The sequence below is a fragment of the Macaca nemestrina genome, chromosome 1, assembly GCF_043159975.1.
Source record: "Macaca nemestrina isolate mMacNem1 chromosome 1, mMacNem.hap1, whole genome shotgun sequence".
NCBI classification, from domain to species: Eukaryota; Metazoa; Chordata; class Mammalia; order Primates; family Cercopithecidae; genus Macaca; species Macaca nemestrina.
Window position 1 is genome coordinate 205,554,298 of NC_092125.1, and position 12,341 is coordinate 205,566,638.

At 45.1% G+C, this 12,341-nt stretch overlaps 1 protein-coding gene and 1 pseudogene across 19 annotated transcripts in view; both read right to left on the reverse strand.

The window, feature by feature from the left end:
• Positions 1–12,341, reverse strand: part of LOC105494564 (phosphatase and actin regulator 4) — a 145,332-nt gene that overhangs the window by 51,877 nt on the left and 81,114 nt on the right. The gene's annotated exons all lie outside the window — the stretch shown is intronic.
• On the reverse strand, positions 1,713–7,240 carry LOC139363515 (dnaJ homolog subfamily C member 8-like; annotated as a pseudogene).

Below are 12,341 nucleotides of genomic sequence, written 5' to 3' on the forward strand. Positions count from 1 at the left end.
GAGGCAGGAGAATGGCGTAAACCTGGGAGGCGGAGCTTGCAGTGAGCTGAGATCCGGCCATGGCATTCCAGCCTGGGCGACAGAGCGAGACTCGTCTCAAAAAAAAAAAAAATTAGTTGGGCATGGTGGTATGTGCCTGGTGCCAGCCACTTGTGAGGCTGAGGTAGGAAGATCGCTTGAGTTCAGGAGGTCCAGGCTGCATTGAGCTGTGATCGTGCCACTGCACTCCAGCCTGGGCAACAGAGCCATACTGATATAGTTTAGATATATGTCCATGCTCAAATCTCAGGTTGAATTGTAATCTTCAGTACTGGAAGTGGGGCCTGGTTGGAGGTGACTGGATCTTGGGGGTGGATTTCTCATGAATGGTTTAGCACCATCCATTTGGTGCTGCCTTAGCAATAGTGATTGAGTTCTCATGAGATCCGGTTGTTTAAAAGTAAGTGGCGTCACCCTCTTTGCTCTCTTGGTCCTGCTCTGGTCATGTGACATGCTTATTCCTGGTTGGTCCTCTGTCATGATTGTAAGTTTCCTGAGACCTCCCCAGAAGCAGGGCAGATTGCAAGCATTATGTTTCCTGTACAGCCTACAGAACCACGAGCCAAATAAAGCTCTTTTCTTTATAAGTTACCCCGTGTCAGGGATTTCTTTATAGCAATGCAAGAATGGCTTAATACAAGGACCTTGTCTCAAAAAAAAGTAGTTGATACATAAGCAGAATATGTATTAAAAAAGAAAAAAAGCCACTGAATACAAAAAACAAAGAGAGCAACATTTTCTTTGCTTGTTATGCAAATGTGCTTGATTTTCATGTTTACAAAACTTTTAGAGGCTGATGTCCTTCTTTCCTCCTACCTCCTGTGTTGGGGTCGAGCCACACCTGGCCCTGACTCAGTTATCTCAAATTCACACATACATATTCATATCCTCATATTCTCCCTCTTTCCTTCCCCTCTTCTTCCTGCTCTCCAGGACAAACAGTACCTTATTTCCAAGACTCTGAAATCTGTCCAAATACTTGGAATCAGCCCAATTGCCTTTTCAAAATACAGAATCTCCAGGAGGTAGGACTTGAGAATCTGTTTGAAAATATACCTCCAGGTCAGCCTAGGGTCCTAAGGTCAGCCGGGTGTGTTAAACCCAATACCAGATTATTATCTGGAAACCTCATGGAGGTTAAAAGAGACAGAGGCAGGCATTCTTTGGCTATAGGCTGCTTCTTTTTTTTTTTTTTTTGAGACGGAGTCTCGCTCTGTTCCCCTGGCTGGAGTGCAATGGTGCGATCTCGGCTCACTGTAAGCTCAGCCTCCCGGGATCACGCCATTCTCTTGCCTCAGCCTCCTGAGTAGCTGGGACTACAGGTGCCCGCCACCGCGCCCGGCTAATTTTTTTTTTGTATTTTTTTTTTTTTTTTTTTTTTTTGAGACGGAGTCTCGCTCTGTCACCCGGGCTGGAGTGCAGTGGCTGGATCTCAGCTCACTGCAAGCTCCGCCTCCCGGGTTCATGCCATTCTCCTGCCTCAGCCTCCTGAGTAGCTGGGACTACAGGCGCCCGCCACCTCGCCCGGCTAGCTTTTTGTATTTTTTAGTAGAGACGGGGTTTCACCGTGTTAGCCAGGATGGTCTCGATCTCCTGACCTTGTGATCCGCCTGCCTCGGCCTCCCAAAGTGCTGGGATTACAGGCGTGAGCCACCACGCCCGGCCTAGGCTGCTTCTTTGTTGAAGAAAAATGAACTAGAGGCCGGGCACAGTGGCTCATGCCTGTAATCCCAGCACTTTGGAAGGCCGAGGCCGGCAGACCACCTGAGATCAGGAATTTGAGACCAGCCTGGCCAACATGGTGAAACCTCGTCTCTACTAAAAGTACAAAAATTATCTGGGTGTGGTGGTACATGCCTATAATCCCAGCTACTTGGGAGGCTGAGGCAGGAGAATCGCTTGAACCCAGGAGGTGGAGGTTGCAGTGAGCAGAGCTGGTCTCAAACTGCTGGGTTCAAGTGTCCTTCCGCCTCAGTCTCCCAACGTGGTAGGATAACTGGAGTGTTTAGACCATTTATACTTAATGCTTTTCCTATGTATCTCAAATATGGTCCAAGTTACAAATAAACAACAGAAGTTCACAGTTATTGCTTTCCAAATTTATAATACATTATCTCCAATTATGTGTATTTGGAAAGTGTATTGTGCAATTGTTTGGTATGGTGTTCTAAATATGCCAATTATGTCAAGGTGGTTAATAATATACAAATCATTAAGATCCCTTCTGATTTGTTGTCTGCTTGCTCTATCAGTAACTGAGAGAGGTATGTTAACATCTCTAATTATGAAAGTGATTTCTCTTAGTTCTATTAATTTTTGCTTTATATACTTTAAGCTGTTATGAGGTATATACAAATTTAGAGTTATTATATCTTCCTTTTGAATGGACTCTTTTATCTTTGTAGGTTCAATCAATCCTCTGGCCTCAGTCTCCAGAGTAGCTGGGATTAAGTGCGTGTGCCACCACAACGGGTTAACTAAAAAATAATAATAATTTTTAGTAGAGACAAGGTCTTGCTATATTGCCCAGGCTGGTCTCAAACCCCTGAGCTCAAGGGATCCTCCCACCTTGGCCTTTCAAAGTGCTGGGATTACAGGCATGAGCAGCTGCACCCAGCTTGACAATTATCTAATTGGAGTTGTTTTTTTTTGAAACAAGATCTTGCTGTGTCACCAAGGCTGGAATGCAATGGTGTGATCTCAGCTCCTGCAGCCTCAACTTCCCAGGTTCAAGTAATTGTCTCACCTCAGCCTATTCAGTAGCTAGGACTATAGGCATGCATCACCATGCCCTGCTGATTTTTAAATTTTTTGTAGAGATGGGGTCTCATTATGTTGCCCAGGCTGGTCTCAAACTCCTGGGTTCAAGTGGTCCTTCTGCCTCCGTCTCCCAACATGGTGGGACAATTAGAGTGTTTAGGCCATTTATATTTAATGCTTTTACTGGCATAGTTGAATTTTAAGTCTATTATTTTGCTATTCATTTTCTATTTGGCTCATTTATTCAGTGCATCCTTGACTTATTACAAACTTGTTAATTTAGTACTTTTAACGCTTTTCAACAATGCAAGGATCTTTTTTTTTTTTTAAGATGGAGTCTTGCTCTCAGTGGCACGATCCTGGCTTACTGTAACCTCTGCCTCCCAGGTTCCAGCGATTCTCCTGCCTCAGCCTCTCGAGTAGCTGGGATTACAGGTGCGGGCCACCATGCACCATGCTTAGCACATTTTTGTATTTTCAGTAGAGATGGGGCTTCACTATGCAGGCCACGCTGGTCTTGAACTCCTGGCCTCAAGTGGTCCTCCTGCTTCAGTTTCCCAAAGTGCTGGGATTACAGGCATGAGCCACTGTCCCTGACTTATTTATTTATTTATTGAGACAGAGTCTCGCTCTGTGTTATTTATTTATTTATTGAGACAGGGTCTCATTCTGTCATCCAGGCTGGAGTGCAGTGGTGTGATCTCGGCTCACTGCAACCTCTGACTCCTGGGTTCAAGTGATTCTCCTGCCTCAGCCTCCTGAGTAGCTGGGATTACAGGTACGCAACACCACACCCAGCTACTTTTTTTTATTTTTAGTGGAGTCGAGGTTTCACCATGTTGGCCAGGCTGGTCTCAAACTCCTGCCCACCTCAGCCTCTCAAAGTGTTGGGATTACAGTTGTGAGCACTGTGCCTGGCCAGGCTGGGATTTAAATCTACATCTCTCTGACTTCAAAGTCTGTGATTCTTTCTACCATAATGCCTGCAGAATAAAGGTTCAGCTGAAATTTTACAAGTCTTTGCAACATCTGGTTTCCTTCACTCACAATGGTTTTCAGAATATAATTTACAAAGCTGGCATGATCTGATTTAATTCTCACCATCTAGATGGTTGGTATTCATCTCTATATAGTTTATTTTAACAATTTGATAGTCATCTCAAACATTGTTCAATGTTAAAATCTTAAAATGGTAGAAATTCTAAAATTAGGTTTCTTTTAAAATTTTGTTTTGAGACAGGGTCTGACTCTGTCATCCAGGCTGGAGTGCAGTGGTGCGATCATGGCTCACTATAGCTTCGACCTCCTGGGCTCAAGCCATTCCCCCACCTCATCCTCCCAAGTAGCTGGGACCACAGGTGCATACTACCACATGCAGCTAATTTTTTTTTTTTTTTTTTTTTTTTTTTTGAGACGGAGTCTCGCTCTGTCACCCAGGCTGGAGTGCAGTGGCCGGATCTCAGCTCACTGCAAGCTCTGCCTCCCGGGTTTACGCCATTCTCCTGCCTCAGCCTCCCGAGTAGCTGGGACTACAGGCGCCCGCCACCTCGCCCGGCTAGTTTTTTGTATTTCTTAATAGAGACGGGGTTTCACCGTGTTAGCCAGGATGGTCTCGATCTCCTGACCTCGTGATCCGCCCGTCTCGGCCTCCCAAAGTGCTGGGATTACAGGCTTGAGCCACCGCGCCCGGCCACATGCAGCTAATTTTTAAATTTTTTGTGGAGGTGGGTTATCAGTATTTTACCCACAATTGTCTCTCAAACTCCTAGGCTCAAGTGATCCTCCCGCCTCGGCCTCCCAAAGTGCTGGGATTACAGGCGTGAGCCACTGCGCCTGACCTCTTTTTTTTTTTCCCCAGACAGGCTCTCTTGGCCGTCCGGCCTAGAGGAGGGCAGTGGCACAATCACTGCTCACTGTAGCCTTGATGTCCTAGGCTCAAGTCATCCTTCTGCTTCAGCTTCCCAAGTAGCTGGGACTAATGCCATGCACCACGTGTGGCTAATTTTTATTTTTTGCAGAGATGGAGTCTCACTTTGTTGCCCAGACTGGTGTCAAAGTTCTGGACTCATGTGATCCTTCTGCCCAAAGTACTGGAATTACAGGTGTGAGCCACCATGCCCAGCCCCAAACATTTTCTGATTTTACATTTAAAATAAAATTAACTCTTGAACAACATGGGGGTTAGCGGCACCAATCTCTTTGGAGTAGAAAACCCACATTTAACTTTTACTGCCCCAGAACTTAACCACTAATAACCTACTTTAGGCTAGAAGCCTTATTGATAGCAAAAATGGTCATTTAACACGTACTTGGTATGTTATAGGTATATACTATATTTTTGGGGGGGTTATAAAAACTTATTATAAAGAATGTTACCACTAACAAATGCAGACAGGCTAGGACACCATGGTACTGGGTGGAGGACAGCTAGCTCTTTGGAAAGTGAAAGGTTTGGGTGGCGTGGGCCTCATGCCACGCTGATTGGTCAGTGGATGCCCCTGTGCCAAACACATGCCGAACACCACAGGGCATCAGGACATCAGATGCCTGCTCTGTGTGCCCACAAGTGTTCCTTGTTTCATCTGGGCCTTTGAAGGGAGCACACCCAGAAGCAAGCAACTGAAGCCAAGGGGCTTCCTAAGGTGCACCAGGCTTGTCTCTGAAGTCACAGCAACACCATTTTAAGCAGTATGTTTAATGGATGATTTCCACAAACTATCTATGAAATTTCTAACCATCACAATTCAGTGAAGTACAAAACACTGAGTTACAGGCTGTGGGAAGAGAAGGCAGCACCAATGGTGGCACCTTCCAATCCTGGTTGTTCTAGGGGCAGGGAGAGGGGAAGGTCTTTTCTTTAACCAAGCCCTTCATTTCAATGTACAAAAGAATTGCTCTGATCAATATTAAATTGTATTGACAACAAAATGAGGCCAGGCACGGTGGCTCACTCCTGGAATCCCAGCACTTTGGGAGGCCGAGGTGGGTGGATCACAATGTCAGAAGATCATCCTGGCTAACATGGTGAAACTCCGTCTCTACTAAAAATACAAAAAATCAGCCGGGCGTGGTGGCGGGCACCTGTAGTCCCAGCTACTCAGGAGGCTGAGGCAGGAGAATAGCATGAACCCAGGAGGTGGAGCTTGCAGTGAGCCGCGATAGCCCCACTGTACTCCAGCCTGGGTGACAGAGCGAGACTCCATCTCAAAAATAAAAAAACCACAAACAACCACACACACACCAAAATGGACTAAAAAGCAAATACTACTCTATGTTGGGGTGGAAGTGGGAGGAAAGACTGAGTCCTTCAAAGCAGGAAGGGAGATAGCAGGGGGAAGGTTCTGTGCCTGTGACCTGGGTGGCCACTCACGCTGCTTCATTTTTACTTTCAGTGGTCTCAGGAAGGTCTGATTTTTCTTCTCTTTCTTCCTCTTTGTATTGGCTTGGAAGTTTCGCCGGCTGTCCACACGACCATCTCCACTTTCCTCAAAGTTTTTCTGCCACTCTCTTTCTTGTTTGGCTTCTTCTTGAGCTTCAATCTCTTCTTCCCCTTGTCATTTCCTTTCATGCATCTCTTTGGCTTCTCTTTCCTTTCAATTTCTAGCTCAGCAAAGAGTTTGTTTACATACAGCTTGTTTGAACAGTTCAAGATCATCCTCCTCTACAAATGCAGGTTTTCCTTCCTTTTTGTTTTTTTCACTCTTTCAGTGTGTTCCACGTATTCTTTTTTATTTTTAGTTTTTTGAGACACAGTTTTGCCCTTGTTGCCCAGGCTGGAGTGCAATGGCGTGATCTCGGCTCATGAAACCTCTGCCTCCCGAATTCAAGTGATTCTCCTGCCTCAGCCTCCCAAGTAGCCAAGTAGCTGGGATTACAGGCGCCTGCCACCACACCTGGATAATTTTTGTATTTTTAGTAGAGACGGGGTTTCACCATGTTGGCCAGGCTGGTCTCGAACTCCTGACCTCAGGTGATCTGCCCACCTCGGCCTCCCAAAGTGCTGAGATTACAGGCGTGTGCCACTGTGCCCGGTCGTGTTCCACGTATTCCTTTTCTGCCTAAATTACATCCAGGGCCCTCTTCTTCTGGTCCTGATCCAGTAGCAACTTGTAAGCTTTGTCCATAGCTTCAAAAGCCTTTTGTGCTCTGTCAGCATCATGATTTTTGTCAGGACATACCAATGTGGATAACTGCCGAAACCTCTTTTTTTTAATTTCTTCATCTGTAACTTCTGAAGAACCTCAAATGGGTTCAAACTAAAGTAAGAGGAACCAGGACAGGTCCGTCTTTCAATCTGATTTTTGGATGTTGGAACTAAGTCTCTCTTCTCTATTTGTGTCACCTCACTGTAGAAGGTCAGAAATATGTCCTCTGTGCTGCCTCCGCTGCCCAAAGTCCTGCTCTCTCCTGATGCCGCCATTTCCCGGGCCCAGCCACCACCTATGTACTATATACTTAAAAAAATGGCAGGCAACTGCAGCTATAGACCTCAATCTATGGTACACATCAAGCAATTCAACTTTTCCTATTTTTTTTCTTTTTCTCATTTTTCAACTTTTTCTTATAATGTCATGACTCTTCTCTGCTTTTTAAGAGCAATTCCAGGCCGGGCGCGGTGGCTCAAGCCTGTAATCCCAGCACTTTGGGAGGCCGAGACGGGTGGATCACAAGGTCAGGAGATTGAGACCATCCTGGCTAACCCGGTGAAACCCCGTCTCTACTAAAAAATACAAAAAACTAGCCGGGCGAGGTGGCGGGCGCCTGTAGTCCCAGCTACTCGGGAGGCTGAGGCAGGAGAATGGCGTGAACCCAGGAGGCGGAGCTTGCAGTGAGCTGAGATCCGGCCACTGCACTCCAGCCTGGGCGACAGAGCAAGACTCCGTCTCAAAAAAAAAAAAAAAAAAAAGAAAAACTGCTCACTAGAAGATTAGCATCATACAGCATTTTAAGTGGATACTGGCAATACTTGAGCTCACTTCAATAGTAATAGGAGGTAACTATGAAATTACAGCAGTACAGTATATGCTATAGTTAATTTAATTCATTTTTATTTTTATTTATTTTTCTGAGACAAAGTTTCGCTCTTGTTACCCAGGCTGGAGTGCAATGGCATGATCTCAGCTCACTGCAACTTCTGCCTCCTGGGTTCAAGCAATTCTCTTGCTCAGCTTCCCAAGTAGCCGGGATTACAGGTGTGCACCACCACACCTAGCTAATTTTTGTATTTTTAGTAGAGACGGGGTTTTGCCATGTTGGCTAGGCTGGTCTTGAACTCCTGACCTCAGGTGATCTACCTGCCTTGGTCTCCCAAAGTGCTGGGATTACAGGTGTGAGCCACTGTGCCTGGCTTTATTTTTATTTTTATTATTTATTTGTATTTTTTATTTTTGGAGATGGAATCTCACTGTCTCCCAGGTTGGAGTGCAGTGGTGCGATCTCAGCTCACTGCAACCTCCGCCTTCCAGGTTCAAGTGATTCTCCTGCCTTAGCCTCCTAAGTAGCTGGGACTACAGGCGTGCACCACCATGCCCAGCTAATTTTAGTAGAGATGAGGTTTCGACATGTTGACCAGGCTGGTCTTGAACTCCTGATCTCAAGTGATCCACCCACCTTGGCCTCCCAGAGTGCTGGGATTACAGGCATGAGCCACCATGCCCAGCCTCTTTTTAAAAATTGTTGAGGCCGGGCGCGGTGGCTCAAGCCTGTAATCCCAGCACTTTGGGAGGCCGAGACGGGCAGATCACGAGGTCAGGAGATCGAGACCATCCTGGCTAACAAGGTGAAACCCCATCTCAACTAAAAAATACAAAAAAAAAAATAACTAGCCGGGCGAGGTGGCGGGCGCCTGTAGTCCCAGCTACTTGGGAGGCTGAGGCAGGAGAATGGCGTAAACCCGGGAGGCGGAGCTTGCAGTGAGCTGAGATCCGGCCACTGCATCCCAGCCTGGGCGACAGAGCGAGACTCCCTCTCAAAAAAAATAAAAAATAAAAAAAATTAAAAAAATAAAAATAAAAAATTGTTGAGACAGCATCTCACTCTTGCCCAGGCTAGAGTGCAGTGGCAGGATGAGAGCTCACTGCAGCCTCCAACTCCTGGGGACATCAAGCGATTCTCCCACCTCAGCTGTCTGAGTAGCTGAGACAACAGGCATGCGCCACCACGGCTGGCTAACTTTTAAATTTTTTCTAGAGATAGGGTCTCACTATGTTGCCCGGGTTGACCTTGAACTCCTGGCCTCAAGTAATCCTCTTGCCTCAGATTCCCAAAGTGCTGGAATTACAGGCAAAAGCCACCACATCTGGCCTGTCTGTGAGTTTTTTTCAAATCGTTGTAAGTCTCCAAACAATTTGTCAGTACATTTATTGAAAAACATCCACACATAAGAACCTACACAGTTGAAACCTGTGAACTGTAATCTGGATTCTAAGAGTTCTTAAGTATATTCTCCTAGTTTGCCACGAGTAAAATATTGTGCTAAAGGAGCTAGAAACCAAATTTAATGAAGATCTAAATATGCCAGGTAAAAGTGTTTTAGCTGCAAAATGAAGAGTTGTGAAGAATGCATAAATTTGCCAGGCATGGTGGCTCATGCTTTTAATCCTAGCACTCTGGGAGGTCAAGGTCGTGGGGATCACTTGAGCCCAGGAGTTTGAGATCAGCCTGAGCAACATAGGGAGACCCTGTCTCTACAAAAAAAAAAAAAAAAAAAAAAATTAGCCAGGTGTTGTGCTTGCCTATAGTCTTAGCCACTTGGGAGGCTGGGGCAGGAGGATCCTTTGATCTCAGGAGGTTGAGTCTATAGTGAGCTGTGATCGTGCCACTGCACTCCAGCCTGGGCAACAAGTGAGACCCTGTCTCAAAAAAAAAAAAAAAATTAATGCATAAGTCCTTCATAGCAGTGGCTGACTAGATCTAATTAAGCCATTTATCTCTAAAACTGCTACAATAACACTGGACAGGGCACAGTGATATGCACCTGTTGTCCCAGTTACTCAGGAGGCTGAGGCAGGAGGATTGCTTGAGTCTAGGAGTTGAGGCTGTATTGTGTTATGTATAATTGCACCTGTGAATAGCCACTGCACTCCAGCCTGGGCAACACAGCAATACCCTTTATCTAAAAATAAATAAATAAAAAACAAAAACAAAAAAAACCCCTGCTACAATAGTCCAAGCTTCAAGCTTCTCAGTATGAATTTCTGTTTAACAAGAAGATTCAATTGCAATGTTTAGAAACTGTAACAGAAACAAAGAGAAACTGACAGATGAATACATTACAGAAAAAAGAGCAGGCCGGGCACAGTGGCTCACGCCTGTAATCCTAGCACATTGGAAGGCCAGGTGGGTGGACTGCTTAAACCCAGGAGGTCAAGACCAGCCTGGGCAACATACTGAGACGTCATCTCTACAAAAATGCAAAAATTAGGTTGGGTGTGGTGGCTTGTGCCTATAATCCCAGCACTTTGGGAGGCTGAGGTGGGTGGATCACTTCAGGTCAGGAGTTTGAGACCAGAATGGCCAACATGAAACCCTGTTTCGACTAAAACAAAACACAAAAAACAAAAAAACAAAATTAGCTGGGTGTGGTGGCACGTGCCTGTAGTTCCAGCTACTCAGGAGGCTGAGGCACGAGAATCTCTTGAACCCGGGAGGCAGAGGTTGCAGTGAGCTGAGACCACTCCACTGCACTCCAGCATGGGCCACAGAGCAAGACTCCCTCTCAAAAACAAAACAAAACAAAACAAAAACCACACAGACACAACAATTGGCTGGGCGTGGTGGCATGCACCTGCAGTCCCAGCTACTTGGTAGACTAAGGTGAGGGAACTCCTTAATTAAGCTCAGGTGGTTGAGGCTGCAGTGAGCTGTGATCGTGCCACTGTACTACAACCTGGGTGACAGAGGGAGACCCTGCCTCAAAAAACAAACAAACAAAAAAACAAAAACTATACTCAGGTATCCAGAAATCATCACTATTTTTTAAAAAATGATATAAGTACACCCAAATTTGTTCTATACTAATAAAGGACTAAGAAAAATGAGCCTGAAACTGTTCATATGCCAATTTTGCATATAAATCTTTGTTCTCAGCATCTCTGATTTTATAAAATGCTCCCTCTAATTTCCAATTTGACAGAGAAAATATAGGCAGGCAGTCACATTTGGATATCCTGTTGTTTCTGTTTAAACTAGTTACGGCATTTTAAATGGCCTATGGCCCCATTCTGTTTTCTATGAGTGAAAAAAAAAAAAAAATTTCCCTTTGTTTGCCAGATATCAGGGTGTAGGATGCTGGGTATAGTTTTATAATTGTGTGTTCCAAAGAAAACACCTTTTCTTTGAGTCATGTAGCTACAGGCCATTAGGAAAGCACGTCACAGAGTTGACAGTCTTGGTGTTTTCTGGAGGGGGCGGAGGCTGGGAGTGGAAGATAACTAACCAAATTACAGTTGGAGTTTCCTGTTTGAGTAGTACCCTGAAACCAGGCCTGGTATTTAAACTACTTACTCCCTTATTCAAGTTGTAGCACCCCACATATCATAGGCTTGTTTCTTATATCATGAACTATGCAGAGTTCTAGTAGTTTCTTCAACCACCATATTTTTCCTAGTCAATATTTAATTGAAGTTTTTAAGTGCAAGTGTAGTTGGTTCATACAAATTTCAGGGGCGATTTTTTTTTTTTTTTTGAGAGACAGTGTTACTCTGTAACGCTGGCTGGAGGGCAATGGCATGATCTCAGCTCACTGCAACCCCTGCCTCCTGGGTTCAAGGGATTCTCCTGTCTCAGCCTCCCAAGTAGCTGAAATTACAGATGCCCGCCACCATACCCGGCTAACTTTTGTATTTTTAGTAGAGACGGGGTTTCACCATGTTGGCCAGGCTGGGCTCCAACTCCTGACCTCAGGGATCTACCCACCTTGGCCTCCCAAAGTGCTGGGATTACAGGAGTGAGCCACAGCGCCTGGCCACTGGCTGTGATTTTTAAATAAATGTATGATATTTATAAAAACCACTTAGCACCTTTCATCTTCAGATAAAATATTCATTAACTATTTACTATAGATGCATATTATACCTGTATAACTTGATGGAGATATAAAACAGGATTAAACGATATGTCCTAGGTCAAAGATAATGTTAATTTTAGAATTAGATTTACAACCAATTCTTTATTTTATTATACATATATATATATTTTTTGGATATGGGGTTATGTTACCCAGGCTAGAGTGCAGTGGCTATTAAGGGGCGCGATCATGGTGCACTGCAGCCTCAAACTCCTGGTCTCAAGTAATCCTGCTGCTTCAGCCTCTCAAATCACTGGGGCTCTAGGGGTGCCCCACACCCGGCACAGCTAGTTTTTTTTTTTTTGTTGTTATTGTTTTGTTTTGAGACACTGTCTCACTGTTTCACTCAGCTTGGAGTACAATGGCATGATCATAACTCACTGTAACCTTGAACTCCTGGGCTCAAGCAATCTTCCCGCCTCAGCTTCTGAGAAGCTAGAACTACAGGCGCATACCACCTCACCTGGCTAATTTT